The sequence below is a fragment of the Mesoplodon mirus genome (genome assembly GCF_964341445.2).
Source record: "Mesoplodon mirus genome assembly, chromosome: 9".
Taxonomy (NCBI): Eukaryota; Metazoa; Chordata; class Mammalia; order Artiodactyla; family Ziphiidae; genus Mesoplodon; species Mesoplodon mirus.
Window position 1 is genome coordinate 56,523,986 of NC_138985.1, and position 16,539 is coordinate 56,540,524.

General features: G+C 36.8%; 1 protein-coding gene across 8 annotated transcripts in view; it reads right to left on the minus strand.

Moving 5' to 3' along the window:
• Positions 1–16,539, minus strand: part of DYNC1I1 (dynein cytoplasmic 1 intermediate chain 1) — a 483,164-nt gene that overhangs the window by 413,332 nt on the left and 53,293 nt on the right. The window contains exon 1 of one of the 8 annotated variants that reach the window (XM_082632156.1): positions 6,493–6,600. The exons of the other annotated variants lie outside the window; for them this stretch is intronic. The gene's annotated coding sequence lies outside the window, so the exon portion shown is untranslated. Of the gene's footprint in view, positions 1–6,492; positions 6,601–16,539 lie in introns of those variants that run through there. 8 annotated transcript variants of the gene reach the window in all.

Genomic DNA, 16,539 nt, shown 5'->3' on the forward strand with positions numbered 1-16,539 from the left:
ATCTTCCCGGACCGGGTCACGAACCCGTGTCCCCTGCATCGGCAGGCAGACTCTCAACCACTGTGCCACCAGGGAAGCCCTTACAGTTGATTTTTGTCCATCCTGTGTAATCAGTGCCTGACAGTTCTTTCACAGGATTGACATCTCCCAACTTAGTACTCTCATCTGAGCCATTACTACCTTTCTCCTGGGCTCCCACTCTGTGATCTTCCACCTCTGGTCCATTCTGGGCATTGCCTCCATTATTGAATGCCCTTTAAAAGAATCCTTCCATGAGTTCACATTTCTCAATAGAAAAAGCCCAGCCTCCTTAACCAGTTGTTGTGTAAGCCCCACATGAACTTCCTCTAGGCTTTCTTTTCAGGCTTGTATCTCACTCTACACAGGCATCAGGCCAACTCAACAACTTGCCAGTCTCTGACACATTGTATACTTTTCTACTTCTATACTCTTGTACATCCCATTTGTGTTCTGGAACAGAGCCCTTACTGTACCTCTCTTGAAATCTAATAATGCCAAGACAAATTCTAAATATCACTATGTCCAAAAAACTTCCCTCTTCACGCTAGCCTTTTTTCCCTAATACTCATGTAATCTCTTATATATCAGATTGAACCATATGAGATTGAGGTTTTTATAGGTCAAAAGTGGTTGTATGTTGGCAATTTCATTTGAGTCAAACAAAAACCTAGTTCAGGGCTTTGCATAAAATTAGCATGTATCTAATAAATACTCACTTAAATGAGTAAGTGAACATTTTGACAAAAATAAGCAATGTAGTCAACAGTGAAAGAAGTCTAGCTGAGAGTAAGAAGAATTAAAAATTTTATGCTTTTAAATGTATGAAGAATTGTCAGTGTATACGCACACACACACACACACAGAGTACATGAAATTTCTCAAAGAAATCAGAAATTACTACAACTAGATTTCAGAGAAGAATAAGGATAATAAAAGTATCAGAGTTACCAATGTTTGCAGCTCATATTCATTCCATGAATGGAAATTGATAACCTAAGTATAACCAAATCCACTTTGAACTAATTGAATGCAAGGGACTCCTTAAGAATAAACTGTTATTATTGCAACTATACTATTGAAATCATCATGTGGTAATTGGAAAATAAAATCAGGAACTGCAATTTACCTTAAAAATAAAGAATATTCATTTAAGAGCTCTCTTGGCATTTCACTTCTTGTTGCTAAGAATCTACTTTTAAAAGCCAAATTAACCAGATTGTCCATTAACATTGATCACATTAGCTAGATCATTGCTAAATCTCCATCTTACTTATGCTGTGTAAATGCAGCATAATGTGAAAGTAAGGACAATGTATCTTGATGCATAAAATACCCTTTCCACATAAACTTCTTTTACAATTTTAAAGCAACCCTCTCTGCCATGTCCCTAGCGTTGGCACTGCTTTATATTACATAAGCATGGGGCATAGCCATTAGCAAAGACTTTGCTGATGTCATAAAAGCAGTGCCTCTGCTTCGCCCTCTCATGTAAGGAAGGACAGAGTTCACAGATAAATATGAATGGGATTGCCTTAGTAGTACTTATAATAAAGACTCTAAACTGGAAGGCAAAATCCTCCTCCTTTTGCTGAACTGGCTACTTCAGCTGGCAGAACTGTCCTTAGGGCTGAGGCTTTTTTATCACTGGGGAAATGAAGAACGTACTTTGGGCTCAGTGCTAATCTGCTGCAACTCTCCCTCTTAAAATAAAATGAGTACATTTTGTACCACCTGCAGAACAGGAGTAACTAAACAATAACTGAAACAGATGATAACAACTTTGATACTTTAGTCAATGAACTGATATATATCCAACTAGAAAATCAGGAATTTTACCTTTGACAGAATATTTTTTAAAATAATTATGGTGATGTTTTTATTTTTGTGTGATATTGTATTTACTTTGCTTTTAATTTGCTCAGGATTGTACCATTGGTGGAGAAAGGCTATTTCAAATCAGAACTCTGATGCATAGTTAATGACCAACCAGAATGTTCACAGTGTTGTATAAACTTTTAGAGCATGTCTGCTGGGGAAATATAGAAACAGAAACACAGAATCAAAGGCCTGAGTTTGATTCACCATTACTACTAATGAGGTATATAATCTTCAGCAAGGTTTTTGACCTATTTTTTAAACTTATCTCCCTTTCTATAAGATTAAAATGAGACCATGCTCTTCCCACTTTATTAAGAGGTGTTAGGGATTAAAGTATATTTCATAAAAAAACTTTTATAGGGTGTGATATAGCTTGCATACATAAGGTATTACTGCTGTTAATTTCTCTCCTAGAAAGATAAAAATGTAATGAGAACAAAGAATAGTTTGGGAACTATCAGTGTTATGTATCACTTACTAACAGCTTAGTTTTATTTCCCAAATTACTTTCTTCTGTTGTTCTGCTACTACATTATTCAGACCATTAAGGGAAGATGGTACATCCTGTGAACAGAATTATGTATGGCCTATTCTGTAATGCAAGTGGGAGCTCTGTTCTCTGGTTGCAGCATTATATTCTCCCATTATAGCAGGCACTATGAATCATCCTGCAGACAGAAGACAGGGCTGGATCCTCAGGTAATCTGTGAACAGTGACACTCTTTATAACAAGGTTACACCACTCTGTCCTAAGCATGACGGAGGTGGCTCCAGCATACATGGCACTACATTTCCACTAGACATTTAGATATAACGATCAATAAAAGGAGATCTATTTCTATTCCATGGAGCAGCTTTTAAAAGGGGTACAATGAAGAAGATACACATTGAACAAAATATCAGACTGAGCACAGACGATACCAATCAAACTAACAATGAAATAATATCCAACACTTGTATGGCACTTTTTGATTTTAAAAAAAGAGCCTTCTTGTGAATAATTTTATTTGATTTTCACAACAACCTCATGGGGTAGGTAAGCAAGTTAAACGTACTGTCATTTTTACAGATATTTAGAGGGGTTAAGTGACTTGCTCAAGCTCACAGAAATTGCCTGATTCCTACTATAGTTCTCTTTCTAATATTTCTGATTATGCAAAAGGCAGACAAAAAACATTCCACTGATTATGTTGCTTTATTAACATTTTGTGTCACTTTTTCAAATGGAGTTTGTGACTAGGTGAAGGTAATGAGAAGTGAAAGGACAGACAAAGAAGAAAATGCTAAAATAGTGTTCTTCAAACTGCATAACATTGTAATGCATTGTGTTCACACATTTGGTTTTGAAGAGTCATCTAAGATCAATGTGTGGTACGGACTGGATATTTTTCCTGTAATTAAAATTAATTTAATTTTGATAATTTTATTGTAACCTTTGTGTAGGCACCTTAAGAGACATTGAAATTAAAATGATCAATTGCTTGTTTTTAATGATTTCTCAATCTGGATACCTACTACCACTTTGCCATATATCCCTACAGATATCAGATACTCATGCTACTTTCCATGCCACTCCCAGCAAATAAATAAGTGATAAATACTTGCATGCATGTGTTAAGAATTTACAATTGGTCAGATAATTTTCTAGGTTCTTTCACAAATATTACCTCTTCCATGGCTTGAGGGAAGCTTAGGTTTTTTGACAGAGAAGGATCTCTTCATTCAGGGCCTGAACATTTTGGGAAACAGTGGTTTGAAAGTGTCGAATGGAGAAAAAGTCGATGAATGAAGATAATAAAATCCATAACTCTGGGACTTCTACAACTAGACTAGGGGGGTAGGTGTATGACAGTTTTTTCCTGAGTCTCTGCTCTTTAGACACCTGGCATGGGATAGGTGCTTGGATATATTTGCTGAAGTTTGGTTAGATGGATGGATAAATTAAAGATGATACACTCCAGGTGTAAACTAGAAACTGTATTTTAAATTTCTCTTGTACTTTTGAGCCCCAAAATGGGCCCTGCCGACCCTTCTTGGGCAAAATCATCAAAAATTAATATTGTTTTTCACTCACCGTTTATTTGCCTTCCTGTCTCTTTGACCCACACAAAGCACTAAAGAACAACTAGCATTTATTAATTTCAATGCAGTTTTATATAATATCCTTATGACATATGAAGGGCAGACTTTATAATCAATACCTTTTCAAAGACTTGTAAACTAATGCTCAGAGAAAGCAGTGCAGCCAAGAATTTGGTCCGAGTCATCTGAATACATACCCTGTATCTTTCCTATCAGATACTTCTTTGCTATCTCAGGATCCTAGAATCTATCTGTCAGTTATCTATCAATTAACCCTCTACTAGTTGTATGATAACTAACGATAGGTGTTCAGACTTAGGCTTCCCAGAGACACTTAAAAATCTGGAAAATAGTAATGTTTTTAAAAATACTTCAGGATCCAAAGGAATGAAATTATAAAGGTCAAAGGACAAATTGGAGAGGTTGATATGTTTAGCCAGGAAATCCTACCCAATGCTCTTGTTAAGTCACATTCTCAAAAGTACTTTATTGATTAATTTTGTATTTATGCACACAGGGAGGAAGGGCAAAAAAGCAAAACAAAGCAAAATTTTATTTACCTCTTAATGTCACTTGCAGCTTCTAATCCTGACCCTACAGAGATATCCTTCATAATATTCTCAATAAAACACGTAATTCAGAGGGACCTCATAAAACAAAATTATATTTCTTCAGTTAATCAGCTTGTTTGTAAGCATATTACAATTTGAACTAAGGTTTTGTCTAGAAAACATGATCTACTCCAAATTTCAGCATTTTCTGTGTCTTTTGAGTATTGCTCATAAAGGCCACTGGGAAAAGGTTTGAACTTATTTTTATTTTGTTTCTTGTCTACTAGCTCCTCCCCGTCATTACATTTTTCTTTACCTCAGTCAAGGCCACCTTGACTTTAAACTTGAATTTGGACTATGAAATCCTCAGGCAGCACTAGGTGTTGTACTAGTTAATGAATAAATATTTATTTAGTGCAGAAGTTGTTTGCATTAAAAAAGGAAAGAGGTAAGATATTGGCAGATTTGAAAAGTGTGTTTCAACCAGTAATATAAGATATGTTTAGAGAACATTTCCTGGGTTTGCAGTCATCACTTTTAACTGCTGATGTTGAATTTTTAACTGGGTGATGTAACTAGTTAGTTGACAAAAATGGCGTAAAAAATTAGTTGCGAAAACCAAACATATTAGTGGATATTAATATGTACTATGTCTTTCCCAGAATCTCAGTTTCACAGAGATCAAGCAAAGCAGCCTGAGTATTTCCTATGGCTGTACAAACCACTTTGTGAGTATGAACTAAATATCAAAGTTCAATCTAAAACATACACACACATACACAGAGCAATGTAGTGATGAGTTAAGATTTTCTTGAATCTTATTTGTAACAAAATAAATTTCTCTTCCTATTTCTCTTTCTTCTTCAAGGGTCTATGGATGTAATTCAGGGGTCCATGAACTTGGATGGGACAAAAGCTATATTATTCTTTTCATTAACTTCTAACTGAAATTTAGCATTTTCATCAATTTTGAACGTAGGTAACAAATCTATTTCTTTTCCACCAATAGAAATCATAGTTATTTTCATATTATATTAACTTTTGGCAGGTATCTTAAAATATTGTTTGCATTCTTTTCTACCTTAAAACCACAGAAGTTATCAGAACTGTCACAAGATCTTGCTATTTAAAATATTTATTTTAAAAATACATATATTACTATACTACAAATGTGGTTTTTAATATTTTAATAGCAGTATTTTAATGTAGTTGGCTTTCTTTGTAATCCTAGGTATCTTACTCTATGTTTTTAAATATATTTTCCTGATTTATGAGCCTGTCTCATACTGCCAAAGGGTCCACAGTACAAAGTAGGTTAATAACTCTTGTTCCACATGCTGCAATATTATAGGTCAGACAGAAGATAACAGCTCCAAAACACACATTTACAGAAATTTAGTAATTTAGACACAAAAGGGCCTCTTTGTTGTGGTGGTGAAATAAATTAATTTAAAATAGAGGCAGAAGAGGAGGTTGGTTCAAGGTGGTGGAGTAGAAGGACGTGCGCTCACTCCCTCCTGCGAGAGCACCGGCACCACAACTAACTGCTGAACAACCATCGACAGGAAGACACTGGAAGTCACCAAAAAAGATATCCCACATCCAAAGGCAAAGGAGAAGCCACAATGAGACGGTAGGAGAGGCGCAATCACAATAAAATCGAATCCCATAACTGCTGGGTGGGGGACTCACAAACTGGAGAACACTTATACCACAGAAGTCCACCCACTGGAGTGAAGGTTCTGAGCCCCATGTCAGGCTTCCCAACCTGGGGGTCTGGCAACAGAAGGAGGAATTCCCAGAGAATCAGACTTTGAAGGCTAGTGGGATTTGATTGCAGGACTTCAACAGCACTGGGGGAAACACAGACTCTACTCTTGGAGGGCACACACAAAGTAGTGTGCGCATTAGGAACCAGGGGGAGGAGCAGTGACCCCACAAGAGACTGAACCAGACCTACCAGCTAGTGTTGGAGGGTCTCCTGCAGAGGCGGGGGTGGCTGTGGCTCACCACGGGGACAAGGACACTGGCAGCAGAAGTTCTGGGAAGTACTCCTTGGCGTGAGCTCTCCCAGAGTCCACCATTAGCCCCACCAAAGAGCCTGTAGGCTGCAGTGTTGGGTTGCCTCAGGCCAAACAACCAACAGGGAGGGAACTCAGCCCCAGGCAACAGCAGACAAGTAGATTAAAGTTTTACTGAGCTCTGCCCACCAGAGCAACACCCAGCTCTACCCACCACCAGTCCTTCCCATCAGGAAGTTTGCACAGGCCTCTTAGATAGCCTCATCCACCAGAGGGCAGACAGTAGAAGCAAGAAGAACTACAGTCCTGCAGCCTGTGGAATGAAAACCACATTCACAGAAAGATACACAAGATGAAAAGGCAGAGGGCTATGTACCAGATGAAGGAACAAGATAAAACCCCAGAAAAACAACTAAATGAAGTGGAGACAGGCAACCTTCCAGAAAAAGAATTCAGAATAATGATAGAGAAGATGATCCAGGACCTCGGAAAAAGAATGGAGGCAAAGATCAAGAAGATGCAAGAAATGTTTAACAATGACCTAGAAGAATTAAAGAACAAACACCTAGAAGAATGAAAGAACAAACAAACAGTGATGAATAATACAATAACTGAAATGAAAAATATACTAGAAGGAATCAATAGAAGAATAACTGAGGCAGAGGAATAGATAAGTGACCTAGAAGACAGAATGGTGGAATTCACTGCCGCAGAACAGAATAAAGAAAAAAGAATGAAAAGAAATGAAGATAGCCTAAGAGACAAAATTAAATGCACCAACATTTGCATTATAGGGGCCCCAGAAAGAGAAGAGAGAGAGAAAGGACCTGAGAAAATATTTGAAGAGATGCTAGTTGAAAACTTCCCTAACGTGGGAAAGCAAATAGCCAACAAAGTCAAGGAAATGACTCCCAGGCAGAATAAACCCAAGGAGTAACGTGCTGAGCCATGTAGTAATCAAACTGACAAAAATTAAAGACAAAGAAAAATTATTAAAAGCAACAAGGGAAAAATGACAACATACAAGGGAACTCCCATAAGGTTAACAGCTGATTTCTCAGCAGAAACTACAAACCAGGAGGGAGTGGCATGATATACTTAAAGTGATGAAAGGGAAGAAACTACAACCAAGATTACTCTATCCTGCAAGGATCTCATTCAGAGTCGATGGAGAAATCAAAAGCTTTACAGACAAGCAAAAGCTAAGAGAATTCAGCACCACCAAACCAGCTCTACAACAAACGCTAAAAGAACTTCTCTAAGTGGGAAACACAAGAGAAGAAAAGGACCTACAAAAACAAACCCAAAACAATTAAGAAACTGGTCATAGGAACATACATATAGATAATTACCTTAAACGTGAATGGATTAAATGCTCCAACCAAAAGACACAGGCTTGCTGAATGGATACAAAAATAAGACCCATATATAAGCTGTCTACAAGAGACCCATTTCAGACCTACGGACACATACAGACTGAAAGTGAGGGGATGGAAAAAGATATTCCATGCAAATGGAAATCAAAAGAAAGCTGGAGTAACAATACTTATATCAGATAAAATAGTAAAATAAAGAATGTTACAAAGAAGGACACTACATAATAATCAAGGGATCAATCCAAGAAGAAGATATAACAATTACAAATATATATGCACCCAACATAGGAGCACCTCAATACATAAGGCAACTGCTAACAGCTGTAAAAGAGGAAATTGACAGTAATACAATAATAGTGGGGGAGGTTAACACCCCACTTACACCAATGGACAGATCATCCAAAATGAGAATAAATAAGGAAACAGAAGCTTTAAATGACACAATAGACCAGATAGATTTAATTGATATTTACAGGACATTCCATCCAAAAACAGCAGATTACACTTTCTTCTCAAGTGCGCATGGTACATTCTCCAGGATAGATCACATCTTGGGTCACAAATCAAGCCTCAGTAAATTTAAGAAAATTGAAATCATATCAAGCATCTTTTCCGACCACAACGCTATGAGATTAGAAATGAATTACAGGGAAAAAACGTAAAAAACAAAAACACATGGAGGCTAAACAGTACGTTACTAAATAACCAAGAGATCACTGAAGAAATCAAATAGGAAATCAAAAAATACCTAGAGACAAATGACAACAAAAACACGACAATCCAAGACCTATGGGATGCAGCAAAAGCAGTTCTAAGAGGGAAGTTGATAGCTATACAAGCCTACCTCAAGAAACAAGAAAAATCTCAAAAAAACAATCTAACCTTACACCTAAAGGAACTAGAGAAAGAAGAACAAACAAAACCCAAAGAAGCAGAAGGAAAGAAATCATAATAATCATAGCAGAAATAAATGAAATAGAAACAAAGAAAATGATAGTAAAGATCAATAAAACTAAAAGCTGGTTCTTTGAGAAGATAAACAAAATTGATAACCATTAGCTGGACTCATCAAGAAAAAGAGGGAGAGGACTCAAATCAATAAAATTTGAAATCAAAAAGAAGAAGTTACAACAGACACTGCAGAAATACAAAGCATCCTAAGACACTACTACAAGCAACACTATGCCAATAAAATGGACAACCTGGAAGAAATGGACAAATTCTTAGAAAGGTATAAGACTGAACAAGGAAGAAATAGAAAATATGAACAGACCAATCACAAGTAATGAAATTGAAACTGTGATTAAAAATCTTCCAACAAAAAAAGTCCAGGACCAGATGGCTTCACAGGGGAATTCTATCAAACATTTAGAGAAGAGCTAACACCCATCCTTCTCAAACTCTTCCAAAAAATTGCAGAGGAAGGAACACTCCCAAACTGATTCTGTGAGGCCACCATCACCCTGATACCAAAACCAGACAAAGACATTACAACAAAAGAAAATTACAGACCAATATCACTGATGAATATAGATGCAAAAATCCTCAACAAAATACTAGCAAAGAGAATCCAACAACACATTAAAAGGATCATACACCATGATCTAGTGGGATTTATCCCAGGGATACAAGGATTCTTCAATATACACAAATCAATCAATGTGATACACCATATTAACAAACTGAAGAATAAAAACCATATGATCATCTCAATAGATGCAGAAAAAGCTTCTGAAAAAATTCAACACCCATTTATGAAAAAAACTCTCCAGAATGTGGGCATAGAGGGAATCTACCTCAACATAATAAAGGCCATATATGACAAACCCACAGCAAACATCATTCTCAACAGTGAAAAAGTGAAAGCATTTCCTCTAAGATCAGGAAGAAGACAAGGATGTCCACTCTCACCATTATTATTCAACATAGTTTTGGAAGTCCTAGCCACAGCAATCAGAGAAGAAAAAGAAATAAAAGGAATACAAATTGGAAAAGAAGAAGTTAAACTGTCACTGTTTACAGATGACATGATACTATACATAGAGAATCCTAAAAATGCCACCAGAAAACTACTAGAGCTAATCAATGAATTTGGTAAAGTTTCAGGATACAAAATTAATGCACAGAAATCTCTTGGATTCCTATACACTAATGATGAAAAATCTGAAAGAGAAATTAACTAAACACACCCATTTACCATTGCAACAAAAAGAATAAAATACCTAGGAATAAACCTACCTAGGGAGACAAAAGACCTGTATGCAGAAAACTATAAGACAATGATGATAGAAATTAAAGATGATACCAACAGATGGAGAGATATACCATGTTCTTGGATTGGAAGATTCAATAATGTGAAAATGACTATACTACCCAAAGCAATCTACAGATTCAATGCAATCCCTATCAAATTACCAATAGCATTTTTCACAGAACTAGAACAAAAAATTTCACAATTCGTATGGAAACATAAAAGACCCCAAATAGCCAAAGCAATTCTGAGAATGAAAAACAGAGCTGGAGGAATCAGGCTCCCTGACTTCAGACTATACTACAAAGCTACAGTAATCAAGACAGTATGGTACTGGCACAAAAACAGAAATATAGATCAATGGAACAGGTTAGAAAGCCCAGAGATAAACCCATGAATATATGGACACCTTATCTTTGATAAAGGAGGCAAGAATATACAATGGAGAAAAGACAGCCTCTTCAATAAGTGGTGCTGGGAAAACTAGACAGCTACATGTAAAAGAATGAAATTAGGTCCCTTTCTAACACCATACACAAAAATAAACTCAAAATGGATTAAAGACCTAAATGTAAGGCCAGACACTATCAAACTCCTAGAGGAAAACATAAGCAGAACACTCTTTGACATAAATCACAGCAAGATCCTTTTTGACCCACCTCCTAGAGAAATGAAAATAAAAACAAAGTAAACAATTGGGACCTAATGAAACTTCAAAGCTTTTGCACAGCAAAGGAAATGATAAACAAGACCAAAAGACAACCCTCAGAATGGGAGAAAATATTTGCAAATGAAGCAACTGACAAGGGATTAATCTCCAAAATTTACAAGCAGCTCATGCAGCTCAATATCAAAAAAACAAACAACCCAATCCAAAAATGGGCAGAAGACCTAAACAGACATTTCTCCAAAGAAGATATACAGACTGCCAACAAACCATGAAAGAATGCTCAACATCATTAATCATTAGGGAAATGCAAATCAAAACTACAGGGCTTCCCTGGTGGCACAGTGGTTGAGAGTCCGCCTGCCAATGCAGGGGACGTGGGTTTGTGCCCCAGTCTGGGAGGATCCCACATGCCGCGGAGCGGCTGGGCCCATGGGCCATGGCTGCTGAGCCTGCACGTCTGGAGCCTGTTGCTCTGCAACGGGAGAGGCCACAACGGTGAGAGGCCCACATAGCACAAAAAAATAAAAAAATAAAACACCAATGAGATATCATCTCACACTGGTCAGAATGGCCATCATCAAAAAATCTAGAAACAATAAATGCTGGAGAGGGTGTGGAGAAAAGGGAACACTCTTGCACTATTGGTGGGAATGTAAATTGATACAGCCACTATGGAGAACAGCATGGAGGTTCCTTAAAAAACTAAAAATGGAACTACCATAGGATCCAGCAATCCCACTACTGGGCATATACCCTGAGAAAACCATAATTCAAAAAGAGTCATGTACCAGAATGTTCACTGCAGCTCTATTTACAATAGCCAGGACATGGAAGCAAACTAAGTGTCCATCAACAGATGAACGGATAAAGAAGATGTGGCACATATATACAATGGAATATTACTCAGCCATAAATATAAACAAAATTGAGTTATTTGTAGTGAGGTGGATGGACCTAGAGTCTGTCATACAGAGTGAAGTAAGTCAGAAAGAGAAAAACAAATACCGTATGCTAACACATATATATGGAATTTAAGAAAAAAAAAAGGTCATGAAGAACCTAGGGGCAAGACGGGAATAAAGACACAGATCTCCTAGAGAATGGACATGAGGATATGGGGAGGGGGAAGGGTAAGCTGTGACTAGTGAGAGAGTGGCATGGACATATATACACTACCAAACGTAAAATAGATAGCTAGTGGGAAGCAGCCACATAGCACAGGGAGATCAGCTCGGTGCTTTGTGACCACCTAGAGGGGTGGGATAGGGAGGGTGGGAGGGAGGGAGACGCAAGAGGGAAGAGATATGGGAACATATGTATATGTATAACTGATTCACTTTGTTATAAAGCAGAAACTAACACACCATTGTAAAGCAATTATACTCCAATTAAGATGTTAAAAAAAAAAAAGAAAGAAAGAAAAAGAAGTGAGGCCAAGAACAGAAGCAAGTCCTCATCTTCCTTATCAGGAAGTCAGTTTGTAAGTCTACAACTGAAAAATAGAAAGTAGCAGTATAGGAGTGCTTTTTATAAATAGGCTATTTTGTAAGTGAGTGGAGGAATAAAATTGAGTAGTCATTTATAGAAAGATTTTTCTTTCAATAAGAGAAATAAAGAATGGCTTCATGGAGGAGATGTTTTTTTTAAATTTGTTTTGGTTGCAAGAAACAGAATCTTGCCTGACTTGCCAAAGTAAAAAAAAAGGGGGGGTGGGGCTTTTACTATACAAAGATACAAGGGCAGTTCTTGGAACTTAAGTGTGGAAAGTACAGCTGAGCCTAATGAGAAACTGGAAGCAAGAATCTGGTGCCAAACAGAACAGAGGTTACTATAACTAGCCCATCAGTCAATAAAGTCTACAATCTTTGCTTTTCTCTGTGCATCTATCTTCATTTCTATTTATGGAATGGCTTCTCTACTTCTGAGCATGGTTGCTACAGAAAGACATCCTCAACCATAAAGCCTACACCACCCAGGTCCAAGGCGGACCACTGGAGACTCACTAAAACTTCTGAATCCCAGTTCCAAACTCCAGAAGAGGGGATCTGAGTGTCTCAACTTTGGTCAGGTGTCAGTCCTGGTCGTATTAGCAATGGTAAGAGTAGAAGCATCGTGTACAACAAGCAAAGCGGTAGGAGCCACTGCTGTGGTCAGAGGATGAAAGGAACTCAAAGAAGGAGGGGCATAGGCTAGGCAGAAACCCTAACAGGCAAACATCATATATTTTTAGGATAGATATGTTTCGGGCAAAAGAGGTAGGAGAAAAGGTAGAGGAGAGGATTGAAGCAAAGCAAACAAGTGCAGGTCCTGTCTGGATACCAATACATGGCTCTGATTAAGCAGCAGGGAGAAAGTGAGGGAAGGCAGTGTAAAATAAGTTTGGAAACATAGATTCTCTGACCTTCAGACCTAATCCCACTCCTCATCTTTGCCCCCTGTTTGAAGGAGCCAGGGTTCTGTTTGTCCTTTTCTGATGGTTGCTGTGCTTTGTACTGGTAGATTGTTTAGAGGATTTGAAAACCAACCTGTTCAGACCTGTCTGCAAAAGCTTATGGAGGTAAAGAAGTAAAAGGTTTGTATGAGCACCCAATTTGTCTCCTACTTAAGAGTGTACAAGGGAACATTTAATATCCTAAATCCTCAATTAAACTGGTTTCATAATTACTTTTCCAAGTGGAGTTCTATCCAAATTTATACTTAAGAAGCATTTAAAGTACTTGTGAGAGAAAAAGTGATTTTTCAAGTGTCCAGTATAATATCAAATCCTGAATGCCATTGCTTGACAGAGGAAATAATTTTATAAGAGACTAGAAAAATTGCCTGGAAAAATACAAGAGTAAAAAATATATCAATATTCTTTAACATAACAAATAAAATGAGCAAAGATATCTGAAGATAAATTTTTGAAAAGGTGAAAAGACACTAATAAACAATTTTAGAAATAAAATAATCTATGATGCTTCAAAGATTAAAAAAATAGTAAATAGGCTAAGAGCCTACTCTATGTGATGCAGTTAAAAACTCAGATAAAATGGGTAGACCTCTAGAAAAAGTATGACTTGCCAAAATTTACTTAGGAAGAAATAGGAAATGTAAACAGTCATATAACCACAAAGGAAACTGAGTCAGAAGTTAAAAATCTTCCTACATAAAAACCTTGTCTAGTCAGTGGGGCCAGCAATTTCCAGTAAATAGTCAAAGAAGAAATAAGTCTGCAAACATCCAAGGAAAAAAATTTCAATTTCACACAAACTATCTCAGTGTATAGAAAATTGGGGATATCCCTAGCTCACTTTATTAGGTTACTATAACTTTGATACAAAATCCAGTGAAGCATGAGAGCAAAACTGCAGCTCATGAGCACAGATACAAAAATCAGAATATTAATAACACAATCCAGAAGTGTGTGTGTGTATGTGTGTATGTGTGTGGGTATTAAGATAATGCATGAGTTGGTTGATTCCAGGAGCGCAAGTTTGATTTTACATAAGAAATAAATTAATGTATATCACCATATTAACTAATGAGAGGAGAAATAATATAATCATCTCAATAGAAATCGAAAAAGCAACTGATACAATTCCACATCCTTTTCTAAATTAAAAGAGAACATCCTTAAACTGACAAATGGTAGCTACAGAAAACCTACAGCTAGCATTGTATTTAATTATGAAATATTTAAAGCATTCCCTTTGAGCTTAAGAAAAAGACAGTATCTGCTAGCATTATTTGTATGATATTGTACTGGAGTGCTTAGCCAGTAATCAGACAAGAAAGAGTAATAAAAGGTATGAGAGGGCTTCCCTGGGGGTGCAGTGGTTGAGAATCTGCCTGCCAATGCAGGGGACACGGGTTCGAGCCCTGGTCTGGGAAGATCCCACATGCCACGGAGCAACTAGGCCCGTGAGCCACAACTACTGAGCCTGTGCATCTGGAGCTTGTGGTCCGCAACAAGAGAGGCCACGACAGTGAGAGGCCTGCGCACCATGATGAAGAGTGGCCCCTGCCCGCCACAACTAGAGAAAGCTCACTCACAGAAACGAAGACCCAACACAGCCAAAATAAATAAATAAATAAATAAATAAATACATTTTTTTTTTTCCAAAAAAGGTCCACATCAAAAAAATCTTAAAAAAAAAAAAAAAAGTTTTGACAGGACTTCCCTGGTGGTGCAGTGGTTAAGAATCCGCCTGCCAATGTAGGGGACACGGATTTGAGCCCTGGTCCGGGAAGATCCCACATGCCACGGAGCAACTAAGCCCGTGTGCCACAGCTACTGAGCCTGCTCTCTAGAGCCCGCGAGCCACAACTACTGAGCCTGCGAGCCACAACTACTGAAGCCCACGTGCCTAGAGCCTGTGCTCCGCAACAAGAGAAGCCACCGCAATGAGAAGCCCGTGCACTGCAATGAAGAGTGGCCCCTGCTCACCACAGCAAGAGAAAGCCCACGCGCTGCAACAAAGACCTAACACGGCCAAAAACAAATAAATGAAATAACTAAATTAAAAAAAAAAAAGGTATGAGAATTGGAAAGAAAGAAACGAAACTGTCATTTTAAATTTGTGGATATAATCTGTATGTTAGAAACCTAAAAGAAACTACAGATAAATTACTAAAATTAATACGATAATTTAGCACAGTTACAAAATTTAAAACTCAATATGCAAAAATAAATTTCAACAAGCATAAATGAAAATTTTAAAGTATATCTACATCAAATTTATAAAATATCTAGTAATAAATATAACAAAATTGTTCAAGAACTTTATGAAGAAAATTATAAAACTCTACTGAAAGACAAAGAAAACCTAAGTAAACATAGATATATACATCATGTACATGGATGAAAAGCCTTGATGCCATAGAAACACTAATTATTCTCAAACTGGTTAGTGATTTTGATGATATTCCTATTAAAATCCCAACAGGCATTTTGCTGTACTTGACAAGTCGATTTTAAAATTTATAGGGAAGAGCAAAAGGGCCAAGAAGAAAAAGAAGAAGAAAAGGTACTTATTTTATCACATACTTAGAATTATTATAAAGCCATGATAATTAAGACAGAGGGTCTTATTATGGAACAGTCAAATGAAACAGAATAGAAAGTTTTAAACAGGTTTACTAGTATATGGATCTTTAATATATGACAGAAGGTGTGTAGCAGGTCATTAGAGAAAGAATGTACTTTTCAATAAATTATCTTAGCACACTTGGGTATCCACACGTGAAAAAATAAAATTCTATCCCTCTCGTACACTATATTCAAAAACCAGTTCCATTAAACTAGTCTTAGATGAGAAAGGCAAAGCTAACAGAGGATAGTGTTTTTATGACCTCCAAATGGGGAAGGATTTCTTAAAACACACAAACCATAAAGGAAAACAAATTCTATTGTTTTATTCAAAAGATATAAAAATAATTAAAAGAAAATACACAAACTGGGAAAAATGATTTTTTGACACACAAAACCCACAAAAGATTAATCACCAAAATATATTTTTAAAAAAATGTAAACCAAAAAACCTCTTACAAATCAATTAACAAGAAAGAGAACAATTAAAAAAAAAGGGCAACATTTTGAACAAGAACTCACAGATTAATAATCATAAATGGAAATAAACATGAGAAAAGATGCTCAACTTTATTAGAAATGATGAAGTGTAAATTCAAACTACAGTGAGATAAAATA